Raw genomic sequence first — 9,834 nt, 5'->3', positions numbered from 1 at the left:
ATGCCAGGTCGCCAGTCTGCCAAATATTTGTGTCATAGGAACTTTTTATTTTATTTACATCAACCACTTGAAACCCATAGCATAGGCGACTCAGTAGGACAGTGGTTCCCAAATCTTTTAGCTCAACACCTAAAAGAGAGATTAGACGTTTGCCTGGGACCCAAACCAGTGAAAACGGCTGATCTACAAGCTTACAATGCGGGCGCGAAGCCGAGCTTGCAGATCAGCTATTTTCACTACTTCTTAAACATTTGTTGTCTAATTCATGGAATTTCGTAGATTTTTCTTTCGTTTTTTAATGATATTACTTTGAAAGATAATTGAATTTCTTTTTTATTGTTATTATTATTTATGAAAATCTTTTTTGAAAATGTTTTGGAATAATAATTGAAGACAAAATGTAGGAAACAAAAATGAAGGGACCCATAAAACTATTTCCCTGTGCTTGGGAACCAGTTCAGTAGGAGTGCAATCTCCTACAGGAAACTCCACTGGTCTTCAGGAACGCGACCAGAACATCTTCATGGCTTCATGAAGTGTGTAATAGAAAAGAAGTAATTATTTTCAGTGAACTACTCCTTCAGTGGTTAAATACCTGAAAATGCACAGTAATATGAATGCAACAAAGGTTATGTGAAGTAATGCCCGTGTTGTTCACAGCCGCCTACTTGTAGTAGACACTTAAAATTCATACCCGGCGAACCCTGTGTTTATGCAAAACCTTTGTCGTACGACAAACAGCGAATAAAAGCCGATATACAAGCTCACAAGTGAGCTCACAATAGATTGGCTATCTTGGCTACTTCTGAACATGTGTAAAACAGTTGTAACACAGTTCTATCACAGAGGCCTCTCACGATTTATTGATGAAATATCCTCTTCAGTTGTTTGTCGTGGAAGGAATGTATGAAATGTACATTTATTTCTATCATATATAGACAGACACACGCGTGGACTCGTTCAGAAATGGCTTTGCGTCACTACGCAGCTCAACTTAGAAAAGCCCATGACTTCAATCTCTGCCAGGGGGAACAGGCCAACAATGTTATTTGGTTTTATTTCTATAAGAAACACATTTTCAAGTTGCTCATTTTTCTAAGATCACAATAAAATGTTGAAGCAAGAATTTGTAGACACGCATCGTGGTGCCTGTGTGGATTTCCAAGTTGACCCTTTGACCTTGCAGTAGAGTACAGCAGGGGTTCCCCAACTTTTTTGTCTCCGGGCAACCCATAAATATTGTTTTAATCCGAGGCACCCCTACAGTGCATTATAATTTTCACTCCCAGCACCTTATATTTATAGCATATCATCATTGTCGGGTGGAAACCTTGTATGTCCAAAACCGTTCGTTTGGTATTTATCATCTATAAAATGTACCAAACTAGTGAAAACAGCCGATCTACAAGCACACAACGCCTCGCGATGTGTGCTTGCTTGTAGATCGGCTGTTTTCACTAGTTTTGTGCGTCAGTCTTGTATGATGAAGCAGGGCTTTGCTTTACCAAAAGACGTACACAGACGGTCCACCGGGCCGAGCAACCAAACGGTCTGATCAGCTTCTTCTCCCATTGCGTGCGCTGCGGTTTGTTGTCTGTTTGGTGCAGCAGGATGACCGGTAGGCCTGAAACCCGTCCAGTGAGAAAGGTTCCATGGTGCAAACACTAAGCACGATTAAAATGTGTTAATCTTTTTAGTCACGTTAATTTTCTGTAATTAATCTAAATTAATCAGTAAAAGTGCCAGCCCTAGTTACAATGTATCGTTGATGTCATGCAGAAACCTCTTATCTCCATATTTTAAAAGTATCAACAAATATCAGCTCTACAAGCTTGAAACGTGGCACTTCGCACTGCGTTTCGAGGCTTGTAGATCTGATATTTTTGAATCCTGAAAAGTAAAGGCTTTGGAGTGGAGGTTTTCCACCCGACCGAGATGATGTATAGCAGGGGTTTTCAAAGTGGGTGACAGGGCACCCTGGGGTGCCGTGACGGCAGTCCAGGGGTGCCGCGAGATCATTTGTTAATATTTGGAATTTATTTGGACACTTGAAAAAATATTTAGTATCATTTTAAACTTGAAGAACAAAGTTATTTTCAGTCAGTTCTAACCAAAATGGCTATTATCTCAACGTTTTCCTCGCAACATAATCACTAAAATATCGTCACTGTCGGGCAGAAACCTCGTATCTCCAAGTTTCAAATGTGTACGTCTTTTGGTAAAGCAAAGCCCTGCTTCATCATACAAGACTGTCGCGCAAAACAAGTGAAAACAGCCGATCTACAAGCACTGTGTGCTTGTAGATCTGCTGTTTTCACTAGTTAAGTAAATTTTATAGACGATAAATACAAAACGAACGGTTTTGGACATACAAGGTTTCCACCCGACAACGACGATATGCTATAAATATAAGGTGCTGGGAGTGAAAATTATAATGTAGGTGTGCCTCGGATTAAAGAAATATTTATGGGGTGCCCTGAGACAAAAAAGTTTGGGAACCCCTGATGTATAGGCCTAGCTGAAATCTCTCATCCTATGACGTTTCACAAATATCAGATTACAACTTGGGCTGACACAAATGTTTCATTTTATTTTAGCTTTAATTCATGGTCACCACATAATGTGATATTGCAAACTAGTGTATCATATCAGACAGTGACATGACAGCAGAATTCTAGCTTTGTTCCCAAACCACCTATCTCTCACCCAGCTCCCTAGTGAAAACATGGCTTATCTAACAAGCTCACAGCGTGGCACTTTGCAGCATGGTGTGAGCTTGTAGATATTCAGTACTATTTTGGCTATTTTTCTGAATGTTTGGCCGGGGGTGATACAACTTTTTGCCAGTAATGAAATGCCCAAAGTAGGGACGCCAGATTGAAAGTGGTTGGGATGTAATTCAATTTGGAACGATTTGCTTGAGTTCAGGTAATAAACTATTTAAACCATTAGTGTTGTTTTTTGGCTGTGTCGGGGAACAAACAACCAGCGAAAAATGAATATTAGTGAGATGATAAGAGCAATAAAGTGTCATTGTACAATGGTGAGTGTAGCACCTGTTACCAGAGACAAACTACTGGAATGGTTTAGTAGGTTCTCCATTTAATAATGGTGTGCATGCATATAGGCCTGTATGTGATCTTGTCACAGTTAACCACTTAAACCCTAGCGTCCCACCTAACATACAGTGGAAATAGCAGATCTACAGGCTCACAACGATCTTGTAGATTGGCTATGATCAGCTAAGATATTTTCAGTGTGGAGTGAAAACATGAGGGGGACACTAGTCAACCGAGTAGCTATTTCTGCGCTGGTGGATTAGAGATAGGTGGTTTGGGATTTTGGAAACAAAGCTAGAATTCTGCTGTCATGTCACTGTCTGATATGATACACTGGTTTGCAACATTATGTGGTGTCGTGACCATGGATTAAAGCAAAGATAAAACGTCACAACAGAAACATATTAGTCAGGCCAAGTTGTAATCGCAGGCACGTTGTGGGCTTGTGCATGGATTAGACTTGTGTTCCCCCCAGAGTATATGGGATGTGAGGGTTCAAGTGGTTAATGTAAAAAAAGGAACAATAATAGTCCCTACCACATTAAAGATCTCCCAGAAGTCTAGGAACCCCTCGGGGTCCCGGACCCCCTGTTGAGGACCCCCTGCCCTTAAAGGCATCCTCCTGACCCACTTTAAAAGTCCCTTATCTACATTCAGCCGGTGTCTCTGGCTGATGTGCGGAAGAGAGATAGCGCTTCCGTTGTCACGGACAGCTTCTTTTGGTGTGATTAGCGCCGCGGGCAGCTTGGATACGCTGACAATGGGAGACCTTACTGTACCTCTGGCTCTGCTCTGAACACTGTGTGAAATGAAATGCAGCTCCATGGCTGCTTGAATACAGGACTCTGTGCAGGTCCAGGGACGTGCAGAGAATCAGGGGCATCACAAGGGGTAGGAAAAAGTGGGACTGAGTTACCAGGGCCCAAGGTGGAGGGGCCCTAGTAACTTTAGCTATTGAAAAATAGCAGATATACAAGCTAGCTCACAGCGCGGCAACGAGTGCCGCGCTGCGAGCTTGTAGATCTGCTATTTTTGAAAAGTCGTGAAAATGTGCGCAAATCTTTGAATATGTGTATTTTTTAAGTGAACATTTTTAACTCAAATTTTGCTTCTGAGGAGTCCCTGAAACTAAATATTTTGAGATGGGGGGGGGGGGGTCCTTCACATGAAAAAGTTTGAGCATCACTGACATGGAAACATATAGGTTTCTTGGCACACATTTTCACGATAAAAAAAAATAGCAGATCTACAAGCTCGCAGCGCTGCACTCGGTGCCGCGCTGTGAGCTAACCTGCCGAAGCTGGTGAATGCTAACCTGGTTTCGGTATGGGGATGTTTTGGTACTCGATGCCACACTAAACTAAGCAAACTCAGGTGAATACTGGAGATGTGGTGTACGACATGGATTTCTACACAGAGTCAGAGAGGTGCAATTCTATCAACATAAGATGCTGCATTCAAGTCCAGGAGAGTTTGGACAAGGCAATTCTCTTCAGGTATGGCATGGAGAGAGGGCATTTGCATTTCTTTCACCATAGCAAAAACTGCATTCAAGATCTGGAGAGGGCACTTTTTACAAGGGCAGGGGCTCAAGCCCCCTTTGATTTTTATGTGTGCACGTGTGCGCGTGCACACACACACACACACAGCTGCAATGTCATTCAGGGGTTAGAAGTAGAACTGATTCCAGACCTGTGATGCAGGTGGGGTCCTCCCTATACACTGCTTGTCTACAGGGATGATCACCCATTTTTGTGTTATTTTTTGTTTAACCACTTAAACCATATATGGAGTTACCGTGCTCAGGGCTCTAGTTATTTGTGGGGAAAGCTTTGGCAGACAACCGCAGATCGTCAAGGTCGCAGGGGGTCACGCTTCAACAAGCACACAAGGCCTCGCAAGCACACAAGGCGGCACACAAGCACACAAGGCCTCGCGGTGCGAGGCCTTGTGTGCTTGTAGATCGGCTGTTTTCACTAGTTTAAATCATTTTTTAAATGGTAAATGCAAAACGAACGGTTTTGGACATACAAGGTTTTCACCCGACAATGACGATATACTCTTTTGGCGATTGTTCCCCTCAGAATACGGAGTGGTCGAGTGGTCGCCGCTGTGTTATGTCAGATAGGTGGTCAGTATAGCGGAGAGACAGGAAACCAAGGCGGGCAGACAGAGACCAACAAGACAGGAGTTGTAGCTACTATTCAAACCCAGCAGGCCTTCCTTGCTCTTTACAAGCAGAGCACTAATTGGTTGAACCACAAGCCAGACACCTCCAGTCGTTTTTGGTTTGCACCCCAATCAATCAAGGGGTTTCTCCCGTTTGTTTGTTTTAGCAGGGTTCCTGGAAGAAGCTATAATCTCCAACACCGGTTCCCCAAAAATGTCCGAGCCTTAAAGTAAACTGAAGCGTGGCCTACATCTGGCCTAGATATGGCCTACATCTGGCCTAGATATGGCCTACATCTTGGCACAAACGGCTCAAAGTTTGTTTTGTACGCCCAGGACACCATTGGCCAAGCTTCGCAGTGATTGGCTAGCAGGACGCTTAAATTAAATCATAAATAACACCGCTCTCACTTCACAGATGTGATTTTTTTATTCCTTCTTTTTTTCCTCAACTTTGCCTTTAATGGAAATTAATTAGGAGCATCACAACAGGAAGTGAAACCCACAGTTAGAGGAGAATACAAGACAAGGAAGGAACTGGAGAGAGAGGGTGAGAGAGAGAGAGAGAGAGAGAGAGAGGGGGGAAAGAGATGTGACATCGGCTCTCCGGCGACAAAGTTAAAAGGTAGGAACCTGCGGCAAGGAGACCCAGAATGCTGATGTGCAGAAATGTAGATTTACACAATGTCAATGTCACTGACCGCTGGAACACTTGGTATATATTTAGTATATACATATCATTGGTCCAGTGAAACCATGCCATTGTACTGTGTCTCTGTTAATGTATATAGGCTATACAGTAGAGCTTCCAGCGGGTCAAAGACAACCACAGTCAATGGGATCATGGAGACAATAACAACAGGTCGTTGCGTGTCAAACGGTAGCAATGTGAGCGTTTCTCCGTAATGTGTGGGACCAAAATTAGACTCTACTATAACTGGATCATGGAGAAATAGGTTAGCCGCTTTGTCTGTTCTCTCACTGCGGAGCAGTCTTGATTAAAATGGCCCCATCATGTAACACTGTTGGCTGGTGGTGACTCACCACTTAAACCCTATACAACCTGACCAGGTTATATATCAGTGTATAGGGTTGCACCTGCACACATAGACATCAAAGGGGGCTTGAGCCCCTGCCCTTGTAAAAAGTGCCCTCTCCAGACCATGAATGCAGTTTTTTCTATGGTGAAAGAAATGCAAATGCCCTCTTTCCATGCCATACGTGAAGGCACCATTAAAGGGGATTGCCTTGTCCAAACTCTCCTGAACTTGAATGCAGCATCTTATGTTGAAAGAATTGCCCTGTCTGTGTAGAAATCCATGCCGTTACGCCATATCTCCAGTATTCACTTGATTATGCTTAGTTCAGTGTGAGATATCAAACACCGAAAATAGCTGACCTCCAAGCTCACCACGCGTCGCAGTCGCAGCACAACGACTAAATGGACTATTATGGGTCCATTTGGTTCCATTTGTACACTCTCAGAGTTGACAGAGTCCTTACAAATGAAACATTTGAAAATCACTAGTACTAGTGGACTCCTAATGTGCCATAGTGTATTATAAGTATACATATTCTGAAGAAAACCTGGAGACTTGACATTCAGTCATTGGGTCTTATGATCAAAATGGAGAACATTATAATGGTGTGTAAAAAAGAAAATCTAATTTGCCACAGACACATTTATCTGTGTAAGGACATATTGATGACCCCTTCCTATAACCACTTAAACAATGATATATGTAACCTGGTCCTATAACTACTTAAACCCTATACACTGAACCTGGTCCTAATAGCCATTTAAACCCTACAGCAACTGGCAGCCCGGGGGCCATTTTTTTTAATCCGAGGCACCCCTACATTATAATTTTCACTCCCAGCACCTTATATTTATAGCATATCGTCGTTGTCGGGTGGAAACCTTGTATGTCCAAAACCGATCATTTTGTATTTATCGTCTAAAAAATGTACTAAACTAGTGAAAACAGCAGATCTACAAGCACACAACGCCTCGCATCGCGAGGCGTTGTGTGCTTATAGATCGGCCATTTGATACTTGGAAATATGAGGTTTCTGCCCGACAGTGATATTTTAGTGATTATGTTGCGAGGAAAACGTTGAGATAATAGCCATTTTGGTTAAAACTGACTGAAAATAACTTTGTACTTCAAGTTTAAAATTATACTAAATATTTTTTCAAGTGTCCACTCCAATTAAATTCCAAATATTATCAAATGATCTCGCGGCACCCCTGGACTGCCGTCACGGCACCCCAGGGTGCCCCGTCACCCGCTTTGAAAACCCCTGCCCTACAGTATAGTACACTGATGTAATGGCCTAATAGCCTGGTCCTATGGTTCATGTTGTCATGGAGAGCCTTATAGGAAGGGATATGTTAGCACTCATCATATTCCATGGAGGTGAAATCATCCTCTGGCTTTTTTCTTATGTTTGACGTGTTCATGTGATGGATTTTAGGAGACTTGATTTGATTGAATACTTTATGAACAGTTTGACAAGAGTGTTGAGAGCATCTCACGTTCACTTTGTTAATTTGTCCCTTGTCTTTGCAATGAACACAGCCCTCAGCAGCCCTCAACAGCCCTTGACTTTGACATCTTTGATAACAGAACATGTACAATTATTTGACATTGTCACACCATTATCAAATGGATAGACAAAAAGAAGAGAAAAAGGCCAGTGGCTTATTTCCATATGTATGTGCAAAATTTAAATGATGTCTGCATTTGCAATGCACCCAAAGGTGCCTACAGTGTCCTAGTGCTTGTCAGTCCAAGCAGCCATAACATGTGTATTGGTGAGTATTTCGAATCAACAAGTAGGTTAATACTTGATACTTGATAGTCTGTTTTGCTTTGCTTAGTTTGTTATGCTCTATTACTTAAAATCGGCAATTTTAAGTAAGAAACTCTGACAGCACCCTCAGTGGAGATGCAGTTGACCAAATCCGTCGTTTTGATTGGTCACATCATCCATGAGGAGAGGAAGAAGCTTATACTGTCACTTAGATGTAGTTGCTGCATTCCACCTGTATGGCCGCTAGAGGGTGCCAGACACCTGTTGTAGGTGCCATTGTCACACAGCGAGGCTGTCATTGAGAACACCCTCTAAAAACATGACATCATTTGTCTTTCATTAACACGTTGTAATTTGGGGCTTTTCTCGTGTTGCATCATCCTGACATCGCATGGCTTTTGACAACAATGATGCACGCACCCTCGCTTGCCCTTATGTGTATGTCTTCAAAGGAGAAGCCGTATTGTCAAGACACAAAGTTTGAAACGCCAAAGGAATCAGACGGACTGAATGGGAAGGATTTCACAGAGCCTTTGTCATAGCATTAGAGGTTGTTTGAAGCGTCAGAGAGACGCGCCGTGAATCAGTGGAAAGTCAGAAAACGCAGTAGTTTGCAAAGAAGTCACGTCCACCCCTCCCTTCTCTCTCTCTCTCTCTCTCTCTCTCTCTCTCTCTCTCTCTCTCTCTCTCTCTCTCTCTCTCTCTCCACCTCTCCCCCTCTCTCTCTCTCTCCTTCTCTCCTTTCTCTCCCTCTATCTCTGATTGGCTTTTTTTTCCCTTCCCAAAGAAATTGGGGAGGAGGCGACAACAACCTGATATGCTCAATGTCATGGACAGGAATGAGGTTCCACCGCCGGCATCTGCTGCTGCCGCGGCCATGAAGAAGAAGCAGGTGACGGGGCAGGGAGGCGGAGGAGGCGGCGGTGGAGGTGGAGGTGGTGGAGGAGGACCGCGCATCCAAGCAGCACCCAAGCAGCAGCAGCAGCAGCAGCAGCAGACTACAGCTGCCCCCGCCGCCACGGCCGCCGCCGCCGTGGCGTCCAAATGCACCGCGAGACGCAACAGCGTGAAGAAGAGCAGCCTGGACTCCCTCAGTACCGGTGCGTCCAACTCCAACCTCAACCACAGCAGCAGCGGCGCGCCGGGTGTCAAGACGCCGCCAGGTGTGGCCACCGCCACCGGTATAAACAACAACAACGTCGCAGTGAATCCGGTGCTGATGATGATGATGGACGAGACAACAACGGAGGACGGGGAAGCAGCAGAGGACTCCACGTTTCAGCATCCGCGGTTGCGCCGTGCCGGCGCGGGGAGTGGTAGCGTTGGAGGAGGAGGAGCGGGTGCATCCTCCAGCTTGAGGATGAAGAACTTTACGCCAGGAGGGGGAGCCTCTTCCCTGGCTTCCAGGAGGAACTCTTCCTCCTCCTCCCTGGTGGCCGCGCACGCAGAGGACGCGCAACAACATCATCCTGTTGTCGCCGCCGCGCATCACCATCATCATCATCCTCATCATCATCATCCTCGGCCCGCCGCCGGAGCAGCAGCTGTCGGTGCCTCCTCCTCTTTCTCCAGCAGGACCACCGAGACCCCCCACACCTCATCCCCCTCCTCCTGTCCGGAGGATGCTGCTGCTGCCGCCGGGCGCGGCGAGAGTAGGAGCAACAGAGCGGCCGGGACGACGACGACGACGGGCGCGTCTGGAGGAGGTTCTGGAGGTTCTTCTGGAGGAGGTTCTTCGGGTCCTGCTTCTCGCGCCGGCTCTCGCTCCGGCTCCTTCGTCGGCCGCGCG

The sequence above is a fragment of the Nannobrachium achirus genome (assembly GCF_963921795.1).
Source record: "Nannobrachium achirus genome assembly, chromosome: 5".
NCBI lineage: Eukaryota > Metazoa > Chordata > Actinopteri > Myctophiformes > Myctophidae > Nannobrachium > Nannobrachium achirus.
The sequence above is the reverse complement of the archived record's forward strand: the minus strand, read 5'-3'. Positions refer to the sequence as shown.